This window comes from Lygodium microphyllum, chromosome 1 (genome assembly GCF_053477565.2).
Source record: "Lygodium microphyllum isolate KBCC chromosome 1, Lygodium_microphyllum_v1.1.10, whole genome shotgun sequence".
NCBI classification, from domain to species: Eukaryota; Viridiplantae; Streptophyta; class Polypodiopsida; order Schizaeales; family Lygodiaceae; genus Lygodium; species Lygodium microphyllum.
This window is the reverse complement of record NC_141135.1, coordinates 128,661,223-128,671,282: the sequence shown is the minus strand read 5'-3', so window position 1 is coordinate 128,671,282 and position 10,060 is coordinate 128,661,223. Positions and strand designations below refer to the sequence as shown.

The window sequence follows — 10,060 nt, the reverse complement described above, 5'->3', positions numbered from 1 at the left end:
TTTTATTTAAGTGTTAAACTAGATCAAACTTATATATTTCTAATACATAAGGTAAAATATACTTAAAGAAAATATCCTTCATCTAAGAAAAATGCTTTAAAGAGATACTTATCGTATTAAGGTCATTATACATGTTTTCCCATCTTAAGGGCAAGCTTTATTTTTGCCCTTTAAAAAATAAGACATAGTGCCCTTCAAATTTGAGGGCTGGGTGTTAGGTGCTAGTATAAAGTTGGTGTGTTAAAGCAATAAGTTTGATCATGTTAGTGAGAAAAGTTTGTGTAATGAAGAAGGACTTAGAATGCAATTGAGGCAACAAAGGGAGCAAATCAGCCGACGGACTTGAACCGGTGACCTATTGGGGACTGTAGTCAATTGCTCTACCATTGAGCTATACACCCCCGCGTTGGCAAAAGATTACATGTTTTAAATTCCACTTTTAAATTATTAGGTTCGATTGCCATCATACCTTCATATTTCCACCTTTGCATGCAGGCAGTCTAAAATAGTTGCGGACGTTCAACTTATCAGGCCACGTGGCAGTCTAGCACCATGCTAGTTGCCACGTATACAAGCTAAAACGAGCTGCTCAAGTGGGCCTTCATTACCGTCTCCCATGACTTTCCATCCACCGCCCCACTCAATATCTCTTTGCAAGACACCAGCAAATAAGAGTATGGCAATGGCTTGTCATTCATAGGGAGGGAAGGATTGCTATGGCAATGCAATGGACTTGCCTAAACTATATGTTTGATTCAATGACCCTTCATTCTTAGAAAGGGAAGGATTGTGGCGGTGATGTAATGGACTTGCCTAAATTGTACGACTATTGGTGGATAGGGTGATCCCTCTCGATGCTTCCATGTGTTACACTTGTTCTTAATATGATCTAAGCAAGATGAGTAGGTTGTTATTAACCCTTGCATGGTGAAGCAAAGTATTTGACATAGAACTTAGTTATTGTGAGTTTTTTATGTATCCACATTAAAGTCATCAACCATGACACATGTTCTTCTAGCCTTATTTAAATGTTCAATTAACCAATTATTACATTCTAAAATATCACATTCTATGCTCTGGGTTTGAATTATATCATGGGTTGGTTCTCATACTACTACTATATTACTTTGATTGTAGGTTTGGAAAGTTTCAAACCTCTAAAGGGCTTCTTGAACCTACCCCCTTCCCAAATATCCCCTTTTTAATTAAAACCCTCTTTCTCTCACATTTAATCACTCCCTCTCTCTTCCCCCTCTCTTTTCTAATTAAATCCCCCCTCTCTCAGATGTAGGCTCTCTCTCTCTCTCTCTCTCTCTCTCTCTCTCTCTCTCTCTCTCTCTCTCTCTCTCTCTCAATCAAATCAAACTTTTCACAAACGTCTCTTTCTCCCCCTTTTTAAGGCAAGTGTGTGTGTGTGTGTGTGTGTGTGAGATATTAAACTTTTTAATTTAAACTTATCTCACTTTTTTTCCCTTTTTAATTAAATATTTTTTAAAATCACTAAATATTTTAAAAGTTATTTTTTAATTTAAAATATTTTTGACATAGTTTTTCACATACTTTGAGAGAGAGAGAGAGGGGAGGGAGAAGGGAAAGATAGAAGAAGAAGAAAAAGAAAAAGAAGAAGAGAGGAGAGGGGAACAAAGAAAGAGGAAATATAAAACTTAAAAGAGAGAAAGAGAGAGAATAAAAAAGGAAAAAAGAGGAGAGAGAGAGAGAGAGAGAGAGAAGAAGAAGAACAATAAGAAGAAGAAGAAGAGAGAATTATAGAGAGAGCAAAGATAAAATTTAAAAGAGAGAGAATAAAAAAGAAAAAAAGAGGAGAGGAGGGATATGAAAAAGGGAGACAGAGGAGAAGAAGAGGAAGATAGAGAATATGGATACAGAGAGTGAGAATTGTAGAGATAGGAAATATAAAATTTAAAAGAAAGAGAAAAAAAATTAAAGAGAATGGAGAGAGAGAGAGAGAGAGAGAGAGAGAAAGAAACAGAAGCATAAGATGATGATGATGATGATGATGTGATGAAATAAAAAAAGAGAAGAGGGAGAGAGAAGGAAAAGATGAGAGAGAGAGAGAGAGAATAAGGAAATGAGAGAAAATAAAGTAAAATAAAAGGCACAGAGAGAGAAAGGGAAGGGGCAAAGAGAAAGAGAAGAAGAAGAAAAAGAAAGAGAGAGTGAGAGTGAGAGTGAGAATTAAAAAGGGAAAAGAGAGGAAAGAGATAGAAAAAAAAGACAAAGATGACAACGACAATGACGAGAGAGAATTATAGAGAGAAAGAGAGAGAGAAAACATAAAATTTGAGAGATAAAGAGAATAACAAATTTAAAGAGAGAATAGAGAGAGAGAAAGAGAGAATTTTTTTTAAAAAAGAAAAAATGAGGAGAGCGAGAGAGAAGGAAAAGAGAGGGGGGAGGGAGGGAGAAGAAAAGGGGGAAGAGAGAGAAAGACAAAGAGAGAAGAAAAGCAGAGAGAGCAAGGAGAAGAGAAGAAAAGGAGAGAGAGAGAGAGAGCGAGAGACACACACACACACAATTTTACTACTATATTATTTTGGTTGTAGGTTTGAAAAGTCAGAAACCTCCAGAGGACTTCTCAAACCTACCCCTTTTTCAAACCTCCCCTTTTTCTCACATTTGATCACTCTCTCTCTTTTTTAATTAAACCCCCTCTCTCTCTCTCTCTCTCTCTCTCTCTCTCTCTCTCTCAATTAAATCAAACATCTCTTTCTCCACCTTTTTAAATCAATAGTTTATTTATATCTTTTAGTTAGATTAAACTTTTGAATTTAAAATTCCCTCTCTTTTTTTCTTATTCTCCTCTTTTGATTATTATTTTTTAAAAAATTAATTAAATATTTTTAAACCCATTTTTAATTTAAAATATTTTTTATATAGTTTTTCACATGCTTTGAGAGAGAGAGAGAGAGAGAGAAAGAGAGAGAGGAAAAAGAGAGAAAAGAGGGGAGAGAAGAAAAGTGGAGAGAGATTAAAGGGAGAAGATGAAGAAGAATTATAGAAAGGAAAGATCAAATTTTAGAGAGAGAGAGAGAGAGAAAGAGAGAGAGAGAGAGAGAAGAAGAAGAAGAAGAAGAAGAAGAGGAAGAGGAAAGACAAAATTTAAAAAAGAATTCAAAAAAGAAAAAAAGAAAAGAGGAGGGGAGAAAAAAAGGGCAAAGAGAGAGAGAGAGAAAGAGAAAAAGCAAGGAGAGAAGAAAAAGAGAGAGAGAGAGAGAGAGAGAGAGAGAGAGAGAGAGAGAGAGAAAGAAGTAGTAGTAGTAGTAGCAGTAACAAAATATGAATACAAAGACCAAGAATTATAGAGGTAGGAAAAAGAGAGACAAAGACACGCACACACACACACACACAAAAGAAAGAAATCTAAAGACGATAAGAAAAAATGAAAAAAAAAAGAGGAGAGGGAGAGAATGAAGAGTGTGTAGTGAAGGAGACCTAGGAGAGAGAATGAGAGAAAGGAGAGACTGTAGGGAGGAGAGAGAAAGAGGAAGACGATGAGAGAATAAGAGAGAAATACTAGCAGAAGAGAGAGAATGACAAGAAAAGAGAGAAAGAGAAGGGAAGTCATGAAAGCTGGAAGGGTAAAAGAGACTTGATTATTCATAAACTGATGCCCTAGTTGGGTCTCTCAACACCTTATATACCTCGTTAGTATAACTGGGTATTCCCATGTCTAACCCGTCTATCCCCACTCTTTTACATTCCATCCCGAACCCGAAGGTTTTTGCCTTCCAAAACAAAAAAGAGGACTTACCGATGTGGCTCACAAGAAGGGAAGGGTTGTAGAGTACTACTCTATTTAGCATTACAAAGGAGAATATAAGTATGGGGAAGTAAAATCTCATGTGGAATTGGGACATACAAATGTGTATATGATGTATATGACATGTGCAAGTTAATAGCATATGAGTTTGACCACCAATTCTTGACAATTAGAGGTTGACAAACAGTGGACAACATGCTGTCCAGAACAGGCCTGTTGGAGAAAATTGATCATAACTTCCTATGGGCAGCTCCGATTAAGGCGCATGACATGTCAAAACAAAGCTCATGAAATGTACTTTCTGTCCATATAGGTGACACTTGACTGTCATTTATGTAGAGTAAAAACTATTGTAAAATAGTGTGTTATCTGCAAGTTGTCTACAACGCAGACCAAGGCAAATTTAGCTACTCCTCAATCAAAATTGCACCCTTGAAGTAGGGGAAAAAAATGCACGAATGAAATGCTGATCAAGGTAGGACTTTTCCAAGACCATTCCATTCCCTGAGATCAAATGAATAACCTACATAATAAGCATCAAGAGCACAAGGGTCATCCATACAAGCATGGGTCATCGTACTACCACTAGGGTCAAAAGGATAATTATGATCCAATGCATCCGATGTATCATAGAAGTAATTCATGGTGTCATCTTCAAGCACTGATGGTGGCACAAGATCCTCACTGACCCATACAATAGCATGCATTGACTTGTCCATAAACTCATTGGAAACCACTATGCCAGGTAGAACTAGAGCAGATGGGGTTGTAATCACTACAGCATTCACTGCATCAACCCCTGGGCATTTCAAGTCCATGAGTCCCACATGCGTGGCTACTACTAGGCATTCAAAGTTAAGGGCCTTGGGCTGATGGGGCACCTGCTCATGAAGCTACAATGGGATGCTCTCATCATGGCATCGTTCGTGAGAAGCATCATGTTGCTGGTAAGGATGGACATGCTGCTCATAGTAGTGATCAAGTGGCTAATGATATCGATCACTCCGTTGATGATAATGTTGTTGCTCCCCATGTACATGCATGTATACATTTGCATGATGTTGCCCATATACATAAGGTTGTCTAGATGGTCGTCCATGTATGTGATTGGAATGTAGCTCATAAGAACATACATAGTCATCAGATGCGTGTTGCTGTTCAAAATATGCACAATCACCATATACATGTTGACCATAAGTAAGCACATGATGCTGCCTTTGCATATCCAAACCATGCCAGTGGTCATGGCACCCATAATGTCCATGAGAATGCCCATGCTGCTGCTCATAATCATGATGATCTGTCCTTTTAATTGTAGCCATTTGAGCAACTCGAGTCATAAGGGCTGCAAGTTTGTCATTGATTGCCATGGTTTGCATGTTGGTGACTGAGATGGTTGAGATCACTCGGTCCAACTTAGACATGAGCTGACTGTGTTGCTCAATTAGTTGGTTGTGGCTCGCAGCTCCGAGAGCTTCTTGTCGCTGTAGAGTAGCATTCAATGCATTCATTTGGGGATGCCAAGAGTGAGAAAAGGAACTAGAACTAGGAGCCACAATTGATTTTTTTTTTGCAAATATTGTTGTCTCTTTGTTGGTGCATTTTATCCACCAAGTCCTGATGCCTTTCTGCATCCCTTGCATCAAGCCTATCCTTGTGAACTTCCTGCTTAGATTTGTTAGCATCAGACAAACTAGCAGTATCTGCTTCTTGTTGTCCTTCAACATAGTTTCCCCATACCTTTATCAGCCCTTTTTTAGCACTTTGCTCAGCCTAAACCAATAAGTGACATTCTGTAGTACTATCAGCTAAAAACAGAGGATGAAGCTTTGCTAGCCCAGCCTCTAGAAGACAGATAGCCACATTTGTTTTGGACTCCCGTAAGGTGCCCACAAATGTGCCCGTTCTGTCAGCTGTCTCTACCTAACTATCTACATCCCTTTGTAGTATTTTGTGCCTCATAAAAGCTATTGAATCATCAGCATATGGTTCCCCATGGCCCGCACATCTTATCCCAAACACAAAGAGAATGCAATGGCACAAGTTTCTTTTGGTACAAACAGTTTGTAGTGGTGCCCACTAAGCACATACTCCATTACAACAGAAAGCCTCTTTGCTCACTGAAGGAAGGGTAAAAGCTGCTTGGCTTTCTGTATCACAGCCTGAGATTTGGTTTGCATTATGATCCCCTGACCCAGAAGTTGATAAGAGTCAAATCATTCATGTGCATTATTGGAGGTTCTCTAGCTGAGTGCACTCCTTTCTTTCCCTTTGTAACTCTTGATTCAGCTGCAAGTAAGGCATCATAGTAATTAGACCAGTCTTCGAAATCACTGTGCCCTGACAACCATGGCAAGTCCTCTTGCTACCACCATTTCTGCAACATTGATGCCATCCGGCTCTCCTTGAACAGGAATACTAGGAGCTATATCATCAGAGTCCCCCTTGACTGAGGATGCCAAAAATACAGTCCCAAAGTCCATCACTCGTGATTCAGCTGCAACCGGATTAGTGCTTGGTACAAGCCTATCTGTTGCAGTTACTTTGCGAGAATACTAAATTGCTACATTAACCTCTTGTCCTATGAGGCAATTTCCTAAAAATTCCTTTGCCTCTCTGGCATAGGGAGCAAGTTTCATCTGAAGCTTTGGATTTCCCATTTTGGGAGCACGTATACTTGACAAGTTCACTCTGCGCTCAGCTTCAAGACTGCCAAAAGGAGCGGCATCATCTGCAACCACAATACAATCTCCACTAACAACCTCAATGGCCTTTCCTTTAAAATTGTCATCACGAATAGCAGTAGAGTTAGAAGGAGATGGCACATAATTTATCCATAGCCGCAACCTTTCTTTCTTTGCCAGCAACTCAGTAGATTTTAACCACCATCTTGCTTCTTCTTCAAGTAATTTTGCACTCCATTCAACAACTTTTGCCAACCCACTCTTAAGCAACTCCAGACCAAGATCTACTGCAACATCACCATTGGTATAGTGAACTGAACAAATCAAGTTGTTGAACTTATCAACACCCTCTAAAACAATCTATACATCTCTGTGCAAATCTCGAACTTCAGTGAAGCGTTCTGCTTCCCTTGCATAAGGATCTGGTGGAACCTCCACATTGGCTACAGCAGCTATAGGAGCGGCCAACTTTGTGCTAACGTCAGCTCCATAGAATTCGGCTCACCATTTGTAAGTTTCACAACAACATCATTAGGAGCCTGAGTTTTTGTATTTAGACTACGCCTTCCCATAGATGGAGCCTGAATTCCTGCCACAAAAACTTACACAAATTGGAAGTCTGGAAGCAAGTATACCCGGACTGTGCTTCCATCTCTGACCTACTCTACAATTGCAGGCGATGCTTTCCCCTTGCTTAAGTTGAGCAGACTCATTGCATCAAATTTTGCTGAATCTTCAAGAGCAGAAGGTGGTAGATCTCGAATGGAAGCCTCTGCTACACCAGGTGATTTATCCCATATTCCAACCCCTTTCTACTTTGCTTATTCCTCTACACGTTCCAAATCCGCCAAATAAGGGCTAGCCTCACTATTCTGGCTTAATTGAAGACACGTGAACCTTTTCCCAACCTTCACCAACAAATTCAACTACCAGGTTCACTTGATCCATATACACAAAACCAAATTCTGTGTTGATTGGTGGCACAACGTAATCAACCACCATACCGAGCCAATTTAGGGGCAATCACAGAAGACCAGGTTATGGTCTTCTCAAGGGGGATCGCCCTGGACATTCCCCATCACCAAAGAGTCTCCTGAAGGGATGCCCTTGACAATGCCTCTGAGCCATTGAGTCACCTTGCTGCCTGAGATTGGAGCTGCTGATGATGATGACGATGCTGATGATGGTGATGAGAGAGATAGAGAGAGGGAAAGAGAGAAACTCCAAAATAGAGGAGGATGAAAGGAACAATGGAGCAAGCAAAAACGTAGTAAGGCAAAAGCAAACCTAAAGAGAACGTACAAGAAAGAGGGGAAAAACAGGACAACAAGTGTCCCTATTTTTTCAAGGTCTTAATGAACTACCAAACTTCTTTCTAAAGGTAGTGAGGCCTATATCCTAGCAACATGAACTCATCAAAGTCAAGCTACTTATTAAAGAGATCTTTGCCAATGCAAAACAATCCCATAAAAGAAGAAACATCAAATCTTACCCGAAGACCAATCCTCCTAAGAGCCCTAGTATGGATATCAAGCTTACGCTATGAGAAGGGTAGCATACTACCCTATCCTCGACACAACTTTCTACCACTCTTGCAAGTTTCTTCTAATGCAACAAACTAGGGCATTTTAAGGGAAATTTCCCAAATTATAGGACAACTCCCCTCCCATTCTAAAGCTTGTGATGGATTCCACATAAGATGTTAAAGCTCTCTAACTACCTAGCCCTCACCATTCCTTTATAAATAAGTCATAATACCCCAATAAGGGATTCTTAGACTCCATCTTGGTAGGGTTATATGCTCTAAATTAGTGCATCTCCATGTGATGCAATGAAAGAATGTAACCACTTTTATAAAGGGCTGGCGCCACTTCTTGCAAATATGAGGACATCTCAATTTGTTTAATAAGGGAACACACACACATAAAGAGAGAGGGGGGGAACAAAAAGGAAGGAGAAGAAGGCAATTTGTAAGTCATGGGCCTTTAAAAATCACTTTCTTCATGATCATGTGAAAAGTCTCTTAAATCAAATGCTTAAGACCTTTGTTAATGTGTCAAATCTTATGATGGAGAGAAAGAGAGACAAAGAAAGAACGAGAACAATCATTTCGCTTCTTGATTAGCATATGTATGTTACATGCAATACTACCCTTAAATAGCATAATGTCATCCCATTAGGCAATGACCAATGGTCATGCTTGGCTATTACGCTTGGATTGGGCAACTGTAGTTTTGGGTCACCTCCACATGGGTGTCCTCTTGGTTTCACATGCCACACCTTCCCCTAGGGACATATGGTGTCAAATTTTGTGAGTTTAGTCTCATTCTTGTCCTTTTCTTTACTATTTAATTTCATGCTCTAATTTGTTCTTTCTTGCCTTGAATCCTGTAACATTGAATCATCTTTGTTATGAATGGTTGTTTTGTTATATTTCTAAATATCAATTTGCTATATCTTTATGTGTATTTAGGTACATCTACTAAAGAAATCTCAAGGGGAAAATGTTGGGTTACTTTCATAAAGTGCCCTAAAGAGACGTATGTTTGTCGAAGCTTGCTACATCTCATGTGTGAACTACATAAGAGAGTATTTCATCCCAATTCTATTGTAGAGAATCTTGTAAGAAAACCCAACACAACAAAACATAATAGTAAACCCAAGTACAAGAGAAAATAGGAGACAAAGAAAATCTATTTTATTGAACTAATATAGATGATGGCTAAGGGCTCTATCCAACTCTACACTCCTACGAGCTTTGATGGTGATTATGATGGATGGAGTACAATGAGCTAGAAGGTATGAGTGCTCAATGACTATGTTATACTAGAGGATAGCACTTTGTATAACAGGTGGTTAAACATGATAGTCTGGGGAATATTCCAATGAATAATTTCTACAGTACTATCAGGAAACTGAGGCCAACCTTGGACCCCATGGATGAGGTGCATCTAATAGCTCAACACCACTGCCTTCATTAATTCTCTCCCACTTGATCCAATTGTAAAGTCCACATATGCCGTCTCATAACCATCTGGTCTTTGAGCTTATTGCCCTTCCAATATCTAAACTAGGAACCTTTCCAATACCCTATGCCCATCATGGCTTCTCCTTATTTGAGGGCCTTATAATGTTTGGCACTTGGGGTATAGCAAGTAACTAAGAGGTGGGCATTTGAGTGACCTCCAAAAGATTTATGTACATGGAAAAATTTGTATAACTATTTTGTTTACACATTTTACTAATACATTTGTTTGAAAACGATATGGTGATGCAAAATTTGGTTTTATTCCTAGACATCTATGTATTATTTTGATTACTTTTGATTTGAAATTTTATCCCTAATCTGATAATATTGTTGTTGGGAAAGAACACTTAATTATCACACCTTTCTAGTAAAACTTTTTCTATAGAGTTGGCCATTGCATCTAGTAGTACTTTTACTTCACTCTATTGAGTTAAATATTATGTTAGCATTATAGTATACTTTATTTCCTTTTACTATTTTGAGTAGTGGCATGATGATATTCCAAGCTAGTAGCTCAAATGGATTCCAAACTTTTTATAGGTTGAAGTATTCCTACTAATTTATGTA

The 10,060-nt window shown here is 38.8% G+C and overlaps 1 pseudogene; it reads right to left on the bottom strand.

Moving 5' to 3' along the window:
• Window positions 1–4,242: 4,242 nt before the first annotated feature.
• Window positions 4,243–10,060, bottom strand: part of LOC148041673 (ribonuclease TUDOR 1 pseudogene) — a 16,422-nt pseudogene continuing 10,604 nt past the window's right edge.